The following is an 11,238-nucleotide window of genomic DNA, read 5'->3' as shown; positions in this document are numbered from 1 at the left end:
CAGCTTTGAAGAACAGAGGCCTTCAACAGACACATGAAAAAATAATGTTCCACATCACTCAGCATCAGGGAAATACACATCAAAACCACAATGAGATACCACCTCTCACCGCTCAGAATGCGAAAATGAACAAGTCAGGAAACAACAGATGTTGCCAAGAATGTGGAAAAAGGGGAACACTCTTGCACTGCTGCTGGGAATGCAAACTGGTGCAGCCACTGTGGAAGACAGTGTGGAGGGTCCTCAAGAAGTTGAAAATAGAGCTATCCTCTGATGCAGCGATTGCACTATTGAATACCCCAAAGATACAGATGTAGTGAAACAGTGGGGCACCTGCACTCCAATGTGCATAGCAGCAATGTCCACAATAGCTAAACCATGGAAAGAGCCCAGATGTTCATCAACAGATGAATGGGGAGGGAAGAGGTGGTCTGTGTAAACAATGGAATATTACTGAGCCATCAAAAAATTAAATCTTGCCATTTGCAATGACATGGATGGAGCTAGAGGGTATTATGCTGAGTGGAATAAGTCAATCAGAGAAAGACAAATGCTACATGCTCTCACTCATATGTGGAATTTAAGAAGCAAAACAGAGGGACATAGGGGAAGGGAGGGAAAAATAAAACAAGACAGAATCAGGGAGACAAATCATATGAGTTAATGCTAGGAAACAAACTGAGGGTCACTGGAAGGGCAGGGTGGAGGATGGGGTACCTGGGTGATGGGCATGAAGGAGGGCATGTGATGGGATGAGCACCGGGTTCTATGCAACTGATGAATCACTGACCTCTACCCTTGAAACTAGTAATATACTATATGTTAATTATATTGAATTTAAATTAAAAAAAAAATGAGGGCTAGTGTGCTTGGTCGGCTCAATCAGTAGAACATGCAATCTGATCTTGGGGTTAAGTTTGAGCCTCATGTTGGGTGTAGAGATTATTAAAAAAAAGATTTAAAAAATATTTATTTATTCACGAGAGACACAAAGAGAGAGGCAGAGGCACAGGCAGAGGGAGAAGCAGGCTCCATTCAGGGAGCCCGATGTGGGAGTCGATCCTGGGACTCCAGGATCATGACCTGAGCCAGATGCTCAACCGCTGAGCCACCCAGGCGTTCCCAAAAAAAAAAAGAAAAAATCTTAAAAAAATCTTAATGAGGGCCATGTTTGTGGTTGTGAAGGTATTAGCATACGTCAAAATTTATTTCACTATAATGGTTAAGATCTGCTTGCCTCCCTGGATATAAATCATTCCTAAATAAAAATGATTTAAAAGTGCTTTAAAAATAAAAAGGAACAGAGGCCTTGCCCACTGGTGCTGCCCAGGTCGGGGGGGAGCCAGCTGTCGGGGAGACATTGTTGGGTATGGACTCCAGGCCAGGAGCAGAAGTGATCACGGGCCTGAGGCTGCCCCTTACCTCGGTGCTCGGGAGTGGGAGGTGCTCAGCAGGCCTCTGCCAAGTGAGCGTGCTGTACGCATACACCTGCTCCGTGCGAATGGAAGCACAGGCTCCAGCCTGACTGTGACCACCTCCCTTTGCTCCAGCAGCTCAGACGGAAGGCCTGGCTCTCTCAGCTGCTAGCCCAGGGCCAGCTCCACGTGTGGGCACATCTGAGACTTGCTCACCATCTTCTGAAGGCACTACTTCCCCTTGGTCTCTTCCTCCTAAATGTGGAGCATTGCAGCTCTTATGTGTCCTCAGGTCCCAGGCCTGCCTGTTGTTGTGTTGAAACTCCACTCTGGCCTGAGGGCATCCCCCCACCCCGCCTCTGGGGTGTGGTGCTGCCCAGCAGGTGTGGAGCAGATGGTGTCCCAGCGGACCTCGGGCGGGGACGGCAAGGAGTCAGCAGGGCCAGGGAGCTACGACTCTGCTGCCCTTGTCTCGTGCTGCTGCTCTTTCCATGGCCTGATCTAAGTGACAGGTGCACTTATTAATTGAAGTCTTAATTCCATTTTCTAAATCCCAAATTTTCAAGATCCCATTTTGGGAGGGACAGACCACATATGAGGCCACCTACCCCTTGTCTTCTGCTTTTGGATCCAGTGGGGAAATGCATGGGGGCGTGTTCCCAGGGCTCTGCCTTGTGGATCTGAATCCAGCAGATGTGGAGATGTTAGCCTGGTCCTGGGGGAACCTAGCACCTGTGGGTGTGACTATGGTCCAAAGGACAGACAGGCTGAGACATAGGGTCACTTTCTTGGCTTCTTGCTTCTGAGCACCTACTATGTGCTGGGGCATACTGACCTACCACGCGATTGCATTAACACTTGTTTTGTAGATCAGATTATAAATTCACTTTGAGAATCTGTCATTTACAAAAGGAACCAGTAGTAATTCTTTTTGTGTAATAAATACTCGTTTCCTAATCATCTGGTTTCAAAGTTTACATTTTGAACAGATTGTGCATTCATTTCAGTGTCAACTCTTCCCCGAGCCCCACGGACATTCTCACAAAAGGCGTTATTTTGAGACTCTAAACATAAATACATAATCGCACAGTGACTTGCAGCAGCGTGAACAATGGAGGTAGGAAGTGAAGCAGGCTTTCACAGAAACATGAACTCATTCCAGTGCTCCTGGTATTTCTCATTACAAGTTAAACTATTTAAAATGATGGCTTAATAGGCGCCACCTGAACTGTGGGCGGGATAATGAGCGCGAGATGCCGAACTACTGTGTTCCCCGATTTCTTTGTGTGGAAATTAGTAAATGCACCATCATAGGCAAAATGGCTTTGCGAATCGAATGTTCATCTTTTCTGCATCCCCTGCCCGAACAATAAATGGGGAAGAGATGGCATTCTTCGGAGTCATGTTTGAAGTGGCTCTGGTGGGCCTCAGGGCAGGTGTGGGGCCGGGCCTGGGCGAAGGGGAAGCCCAGGGCCCATTAGCACCTACCTGTGGGGGCCCGGGGTGGGGGGGGCAGGGGCGGGGCTTGTGCACCCAGAGGGGTGGGAGCCTCCCGGGCACTGTGGGAAGCGGAGCCCGTGAGAGGAGGGGCGCCCAATCGCAGACTGTCCTGGGGGGGCTCCCCCAGGCGGGGGGCTGGACGGCAGGGCCGCGGGAGCCGGTAGCGCAGGAGAGCATAGCCGTGGAGTTGCGAAGTGCCCACTGCTTCTAGTGGATCTGCCCCTGGGTTTCCTCAATGAAAGAGAGGTTGTCCCGGGTTTGACCGCCTCATCCCAGTCCTGAGGGCTTTGCTCTGAACTGCCTGAGCGCTCTCCAGTGGTCACGGTGGGTGGGGTTCCTGCCCACGCTTCCTCGCTTGGGGACCTGTGGTGGTTTGCACTCCGGTGACCCAGTCCAAACCCGTGGCCTGGGGGACGACCCTGGTCACCGTACTCCAGTCACGGGAGCACGCTGCGTCATGCCCACCCCGCGGCATCTGCGCCCATCTAACCGCATCTCTGCTTGGGCATCTCCCTGTTTCCTCCCCCGCCGCCAGCAGTGGCTCTGGGGCCCGAGCTGATGTTCAGACCCTGTCTCTGCCATTGCTTGTGCTGAGTCCTGGGGCTCGCCAACGAGCTTCTGTAAGACTGCTGCTCTGGCACCGAGAGAGCTGAGGGCACTCTTGCCCGAACTTAATGGAATAATGCACCATTAGCTCGAGGCTGTGAAGCACATACTGTGTGTCGGGCACCCACCATGAACAGACGGGGTAGAATCATGAGACAGTAATGAAGCTTCCATGGAACTCTGGGGGATGTTCATTTCTATTTTACTACAGCTCCTCTCCCCACATCCTGCCTCCACCCCACCCCACGAGGCCTGACCGGGGTGGGGGAGCAGCACCCCAGAGACATCTGGTTGGAAGGGTGGCTGGACCGCGTGCGAGCATGGGCAGTGCTCTGCATTCGCAGAGGATGATTCTGCTGGTAAAGGCAGCATCTCCAGGGGCTGTCCTATGTCACTAGCTCTACTCCTGGTTGCACTGATTTTATTGGAGATGCGTCCTGCAAGAGCAAGAGGGCTGCAGGATGAGGGTGTGTGTGGGCAGCCCCTGTGTGGGTCCCACATGAGGATTTCTCCAGTGACCGTTTTTTTTTTTTTTTAAAGATTTTATTAATTTATTCATGAGAGACACACACAGAGAGAGAGGGAGAGGCAGAGACAAAGGCAGAGGGAGAAACAGGCTCCATGCTGGGAGCCCGATGTGGGACTTGATCCAGGGACTCCAGGATCACACCCTGGGCTGAAGGTGGCGCTAAACCGCTGGGCCACCCAGGGATCCCCTGAACGGGTTTTTTTTTTTTTTTTAACAGTGTGGTACTTAATAAAAGGATTGCTACTGGATGTTATAGTATTGGGATGTGGTGACCAGTGTCTGGGGTAAAAAATAAATGTAGTAAAAGTAGAAATTAGGGATGACAAGTTCTCACTGCATACTTGCCTACTAAATTCAGTAGCACTTTTAAGCCTTTTGTAAACAAGAAATTTAAAAGAAATGTCAATATACGTTATTTCTTTCCTTCCTTCTTCTTGCTATAGGAGGAAATGCAACTCTTTTTCTTCTTAGATTCTATGTGGCTGACTCTTCAAACTTTGCATTAATATACATTTTTCTTTATATTTAATTTCTGTGACAGCCAAATTACATGCCCTTAATTGAATTAACACAAATTAGATCTGAAAGGAATTGAGGAATAAAAATTTGGGATGTTTCTTGAAAGCTTTCTTATTGCTTGAAGCTCTCTGAAAAAAATCTCTCTTCCTTAGGAACGACACCAATTAAAGACATATTAGAGTTAATACTGGTAACGTCTTTCCATAGCGGGGGTGATTCATAACTGCTTCTGATCCTATTATTTCAAAACTCAAATGTCAAGCATCTAAAAGCAGGATGGGTGTTGGGGAGGAGCCTGCACCCTCCCACGTGTGCTGGGGACGGAGCCTCTGGTGAGCTGGAAGTTGGCCAGTCCTGGAGGCCTACCAAGGAGGAGAGGGTGTGGGCTCTCAGGGGTGGAAAGATTGTTCAGGACGTTGGGCTCAAGTCTGCCCCTGTCTCAGCCCCTGGCCTGCATTCTTCTTCTGGTTTGCACATGGCTGGTTGGACATCTCTGCTGGGTGCTCCCTCTACCTGCTGGGAGCCCAGGTCGCCTTCTGACAGCTGAACCAGGAAGAAATGGTTCCTTGGATGAGGCCGGACTCTCCTGGCCTGTGGCTGCCCCTGTTGGTCCCACATTTATGGTTTTCCATGGTTGAAGGCGGCCACTCACTCTTTGTTGCCACTGTCCCTGAGTGGGGATTCCTGCCCCAGTCCCACTGTCTGGCTATGAGATGTGGTGACTTTTGGAAGGCGCTGGTCCCCAGGTGAGGTTGTCAGGCCCTCAGCGTCAGCACCCAGGAGCTTCTTAGAAAACCAAACTGTCTAGCCCCTGGTAAGCCTACTGGATCAGAAACCAAGTGGTGGAGGTCTCAGTGGTCTGTGTTTTAAGAAGCTTTCCTGATGATTCTGACGCCTCCTGAAGCGTGAGAGCCACTGGTCTAATGCGAATGCATCACACGTTGTCCTCTGCACACAGAGTTGGGTCTCAAAGCCCTGTCTCTGGCCTGTGGCGGTGCCTTCTTATCATGGATGCTGAAGAACTACTCCCTCTGCTCAGTGTTGAGCTGCCTGGCAGGTGGAGGCCGTTCTCCGAGCCCCTAGGCTTCTGTTGACAGCTTCCTGGTGGGTCGGGAGTTCCCGAATGTCTCCTCCCCTTGGGTACAGGGCACAGGGCACAGGGCACAGGGGTGATGTCTGCCCTGTGCCCTTCTGGTCCTCCACCTCCTCTGGCCGGCAGCTGACCCAGACCCAGGGAGCACTCCTGTGTTTCTCCTGCCATAGAGGCCACGTGGCAAGAGGAGAAGAGTCTCTCTCCTTCCACTGAATGTCAAGAGAAGAGGCAGCACAGATTCCCACCTCTGTAATTACAGTTCGTTTCTGAACTATCGTGGCATCCAGACACGGCTCCTGTGGAAGCATGTGTGGCCAGAGTCAGCTGGCAAGCCGGGACGGTTCCATGGGGCCACCCAAGGCAGAGCAGTGACGGGGGCATGCTAGGCTGCATCGCTCCCCGGGCAGGTCTTGGATATGGGCTGGGTGCAGCATCGCATCGATGAACAACAGGACTGCCCCTGGGGAGATCCTGAGCATCTTCTGCACAGAAGGCCATTTCCACTATTAATCTCAGGAAGAATGCTCCACCAGCCTTGCTTCCCACTACAAAGGGCCACCTGTAGCCACAGAGCCGTGATGCCTTCCTTCATGAGGTTGGAATTACTGTTGAGCTCCAATCAAAAATATAATTTTCCTCTTTTTTTTTTTTTTGAGGAGGCAAAGATTGAATGGAATCAGTGGCTGTGGGGTCTAAGCCAGCCTGCCACATTGCAAGGATGAAGGGGAGAAAGCTTGCAAGTACAGGGTTTCAGGGTGGGGATGAAGAATCACTTTATCCAGACAAGCCCGACTCAGTGCTGGTATGCATCTTGTACCTGGTCTGGCCTAGGCACTGCATGTGAGGCAGAGACTTGCACATCCTTGCAGGTATGACGAGTGGTGTCCTGGTTCCCCAAATGGAAGTTTGACAGATAATTCCCACAAAATGCCATATAAATAGGGGACTCCAAGTCTGTAACAAAGGAGAAGATGCGATTTCCCTTTTCTTCCTCTTGTTCTATAGAGGGCGCATCGGGCAAGTGGTCTCTCCTTATGCATCAAAAAGTAGTTAAGCAGGTGGTTGGGTTTTCTCTCTTACCTGACTTAGAAGCATGCCATTGGCTTGCTGAACCACCTAACTCACTTGCACAGTAAGAAAACTGTAACCACGGAGTGTCTTGATGTGGTGGCCATTTTGCTTATTTTTAATTTATTTATTTTTAAGATTTCATTTATTTGTTCATGAGAGACACAGAAGGAGGGGCAGAGACACAGGCAGAGGGAGAAGCAGGCTCCCTGTGGGGAGCCCATTGCGGGACTTGATCCCAGGCCCCCAGGATCACAACCTGAGTCAAAGGCAGATGCTCAACCACTGAGCCACCCAGGTGCTCCATTAATAGGGACCCGTGAATACTCCTGCTTCCAGGTGTCCTCATCTCATCTGCAAAAGTATGTGGACTGAAGTGTGGGGATGGCTCTACCCTTGGGGCTGGTTCAGGTGGTATTTGTTTGGAGGAATCCTCCAGGGCTGATCTGACCTGCCTGCTGCCCTGGGCAGTACTCCAAGGCACCCCAAACCTCCCTTCCCTTCTCTGTCGGGAAGCAGACCACCTCTTTAAGTGTATCTTTGGGGAAGCTCCTTCCACTGTCTTCTCCCTTCCCTCGCTGCTGGGCAGCATTAATCTCTCCCATGTCACTGTCCCTTGGGGATTCGCTAGACTGTGGATCACACTGGGCTGAGTTACCTGTTCTGTCTCCCAGAGCGCCATCAGTGCCTTGAAGGATGATGGCCAAAGACCTGGTCTGCACACAGTGCCTGGCCCAGGGCCAGCATCCATAGAAAGAGCAAGAAGCAGGGCCAGATGAGCAGCATTTCCCCCCACTGCTGGGAGAGCCAGGCCTGGGGACGTCACATTCAGTTGCTCCCCTGCTTGCAATTGGCAACAGAGGGATCCCTTTTGCCAGTCTCTGTGCTGCATGAAATATAGAGGAGTGTGCTTCCTCTAGCAGAGGGCTGGAGGAAAATCAGCTGCCCTCGTCTTGCTTGCAAGAGCCTGGCTGCAAGAACTGGAGCAGACAGCAAAGAACGAGCAGGAGCCACAGCAGGATGGCCGTATGCAGTGATTTTTCATGTGTTGGAGGATCTGTCAAAATTCACGGTCCTAGGAGAGTGTCTTTCTTACTGTCATGAGTGAGATAAACTCTCCAAAACGCTACCATGGCCACACTGCCAAATCCACATTTTCATTTGGTAGTTTAGTTACAAATTAAACATATGGGTCAGAATGCTTTATTTTGGTTTGGGAAGGTAAATTGTAGTAATTATATTGGGACACAGAAATGCATACTTAGATTTGAAGAAAAATCACGTTGCCAAAGCAGAATCTGTCATGTAGGGATGATTTGGCATGTGTGTGCTGCGCCAAAGGAGGTGGATTTGCACTGTGCCATCTCTCTTATGATGCACATGCTGACATTAACCAGCTTCTTGTCAAAAGCAAGTTTCTCCGGAACACCCAAGGGTCCGTGGGGGGACTTCCACATGTAGTAATTAAGTGTTAAGAACCAAAGAAGGTCCTCTAAGTCTCTCTAGGGATGTTGCTAAGTGCTGCCGAGGCTGCAGCAGAGGAAATGCTGCCTGTGTGCTGGCTCGGTGCTCACCCTGACAGTCGATACCCGGACAAAGGGCCCCAAGCTGGGCTTTGTCTAGTTACTGTTCAATACAAGTGCTTTGCTCCAAGAAGAAAGTGCAGCTCCCAGTTTTGAGGCCTTGATATATGTAGATATTAAAGTCCTCATCAGAACACAGTGCACACTGTTTCTGTGTAGGAGATGGGTGAGGTAATTGGAAAGCCTTGCCTGGGGCCCGTTGTGTGGTGGCACCATAAATCTCAAGGGGGTGACGGGAGCACAATGGTTACACTCCTTCACTATCACGGTGGCCCGTGTCTGAACTATTTATTAACTGAAATGTGAATGGGCAAATGAAGGGCCAATTTATATGTTACACAGGGAGATGTATTACGAGTGCCTTAAACATCGATTCCCTTCCTTGGTCTATTCTTGGTTGGGGTAGAGACACAGAGGAGGCCAATAATGGGGGGTGTCCTTATCAGATGTTGGATATTTCCCCAGACTGTCTGCAACCATTAACCTTCATATTATCTGACTTTAGTGATTAGTACAAGGCACCTCAGGCCCTATTGATGGTCAGGCTTGGATGAGAAGGGTGAACTGAGTTATGGGCCCTGGGTTTTGCTGACTCTGTGATGCCACGATAGCATTAATGCCATGGCTGTGGAATTGCTAATTTGTCATTTCTTTCATGGTGTCGCCTGCGATGTGTACTAATGAATGAAGCAATAATTGTGTGGCGCAGCTTCCTGGGCTGTGCTCAGAGAAGAAAAGTATCACCAGGGTAGCCTTCCAGAGCAGTGCTGATGGACATGCCAACTCTGATCTCATTCCTCTGGCTCTCTTTGCCGTTTCTACTGGACACGTAGTGAGGTTGCGTCTTGATCAGGTGAACCCAGATGCCCATACTCCTCCTCTCCTGGTGATCTTGAGCCACACAACTTCAAGTGTGGTCTTTCTGAGGCCCCAGCTGCTCAGGCCTCTAGACTCCCTTCAAAGCAGGACCTCCAAGCTCATTCATAAGAGGGAGCCTGAAACAGTAGTAGGTTCCTTAAAATAAAAATGAGCCCGCGTCAGCATCCTCCACCTAATCTTGCATCATTATGATTAAGATTAGATTCCCAGCTTGCATGTGGCATCAGTGAAACCTGAGGCGAACTTAGAATTATAGCACTTCCGAAGGTGAAAGGGCCATGATGATCATCTTGCCCGGAGAAGCCTGAAGGGAGTGGTCCAACCAGAACTGCATCAGGCCTTCAGACTTCTAGCCACAGTGTTCCCCATCTCTGGTTTGTCTGCAGATGCTGCAGGCAGCAAGCTGACTGCTTCAGGGTTTATTCAAACACTGGGTTTGCTCAGATGTTGCTAGAGTTGGCTGGCTTCTCCCTAGTAGGTGTCTATAAATGACGATGGGTGCCACCAGTGAATGGCAGTGTGTGGAACTATGGCAGGTGGGTGGGCAGGAGGGGAGAGAAAGCCCCCATTAAGCGACATTTTCCTCTAAGAAATTTTCAATTAAAATATGCATTATCTGCTTTTTATAAGGTATTAATAAACTCTGAAGTATAAATAATATAGCAATCTATAAGTTAATATAATTTTCTTGGCCAGTGTAATGCTTCTAAAGATGTAAACAATAATACTTTAACCTTTTAATTGGCTTGGGCACCTTTTCTTGAAGTCAGAGGTCTTTTCTTGAAGTCTCTTCTTGAAGTTGGAGGCATTCTGGGGACATATGTGATGCCTCTGGGCTCTCTCTACAGTGCTTGCTTTGTTTCTGGCCTCATCTGCCTGCTGCTCCTGAGCATGCCTTCATTCATTCATTCATCCAGCAGCACTCACTGGGCACCTACCCTGTGCCTAGCCCCAGGGGGAAGTGGTGAATGATACCAACACAGTTCCCACCTCCAGGGAGCTTCTTGGTCCCACAGGAAGAGATATGTTGTTCAGTAAATGGTTGTCATGAGGGAGGATGGAGCTGTGGGCATACAGAATGGGCACACTCCTGGAGGGTGAGCTGAGGTGGCTTGAGGCAGAGGGAGCGAAGAACCCTCAGGGGTCTTCTGGCTTCCCCTTCCAAGGCCTTATCCAAGACTGCCTTGCAGAGCAGCAAAAGACCACAAAATGGGATCTTCATTTCAGTTTCATTTGTCAGCATTCTAAAGCATATACATCCAGTTGGCACATGTACATCACTGTCTTTTCCTTTGGGAAGTCCATCCCTGGAGTGGGTTATGGAAATTATTCTTGAGTGTCTGACAGAGATCCACACATTAACAGTTTATTAAACCTTTCCATCTGTCAAACACCTACCATCAGCAACATATACATGGGCACCACAGCTTTGGTGGTGCCCACATAGCAGATTTTCTAGCATGGAAAGACCTCTTGTTAAAAGACCTCCTGGTTTTTTAATTATAAAAAATTGCAAATATATAAGAAAGAAGACTACAGTATAATGAACCCATGCTTGTGTATCACCCAGGTGCAATCATTAGCCAATCTTATTTCTTATGTACCTCTCCCCGCTTACCCCATCTCATATTTTTGAAACAAATCTAAGATGTCATATTATTTCATCTGTAAGCATTTCAGTATATATTTCTAAAACAGAAGGACAAATTTTAATAGAATAGTAATGACATTGTCACATCTAGAAAGCTACTGATATTCCTTTAATATCAACAAATATCCAGTGTTCTGAGTTCTAGTAGTCTCAGACCGTAATTTTTAATAATTTGTGTTTGAATCCAGATCCATATAAGATCTATCAATTGCAATTAAGCCTTTTTAAATCTGTAAACATTCTCCACCATTGTTTTTTGTCCCTTTGCAGTTCTCATGTTATGTGTCGAGGAGACTGAGTTGTTGTTCTACAGGGTTTTCTACTGTTTGAATTTTATTGACTGCACCTCCATGGTGTATTTAACTTGTTCTTCTATCCCCTGTATTTCCTCCAGA

The sequence above is a fragment of the Vulpes lagopus genome, chromosome 16 (assembly GCF_018345385.1).
Source record: "Vulpes lagopus strain Blue_001 chromosome 16, ASM1834538v1, whole genome shotgun sequence".
Lineage (NCBI taxonomy): Eukaryota > Metazoa > Chordata > Mammalia > Carnivora > Canidae > Vulpes > Vulpes lagopus.
This window is presented reverse-complemented; position numbering follows the sequence as displayed.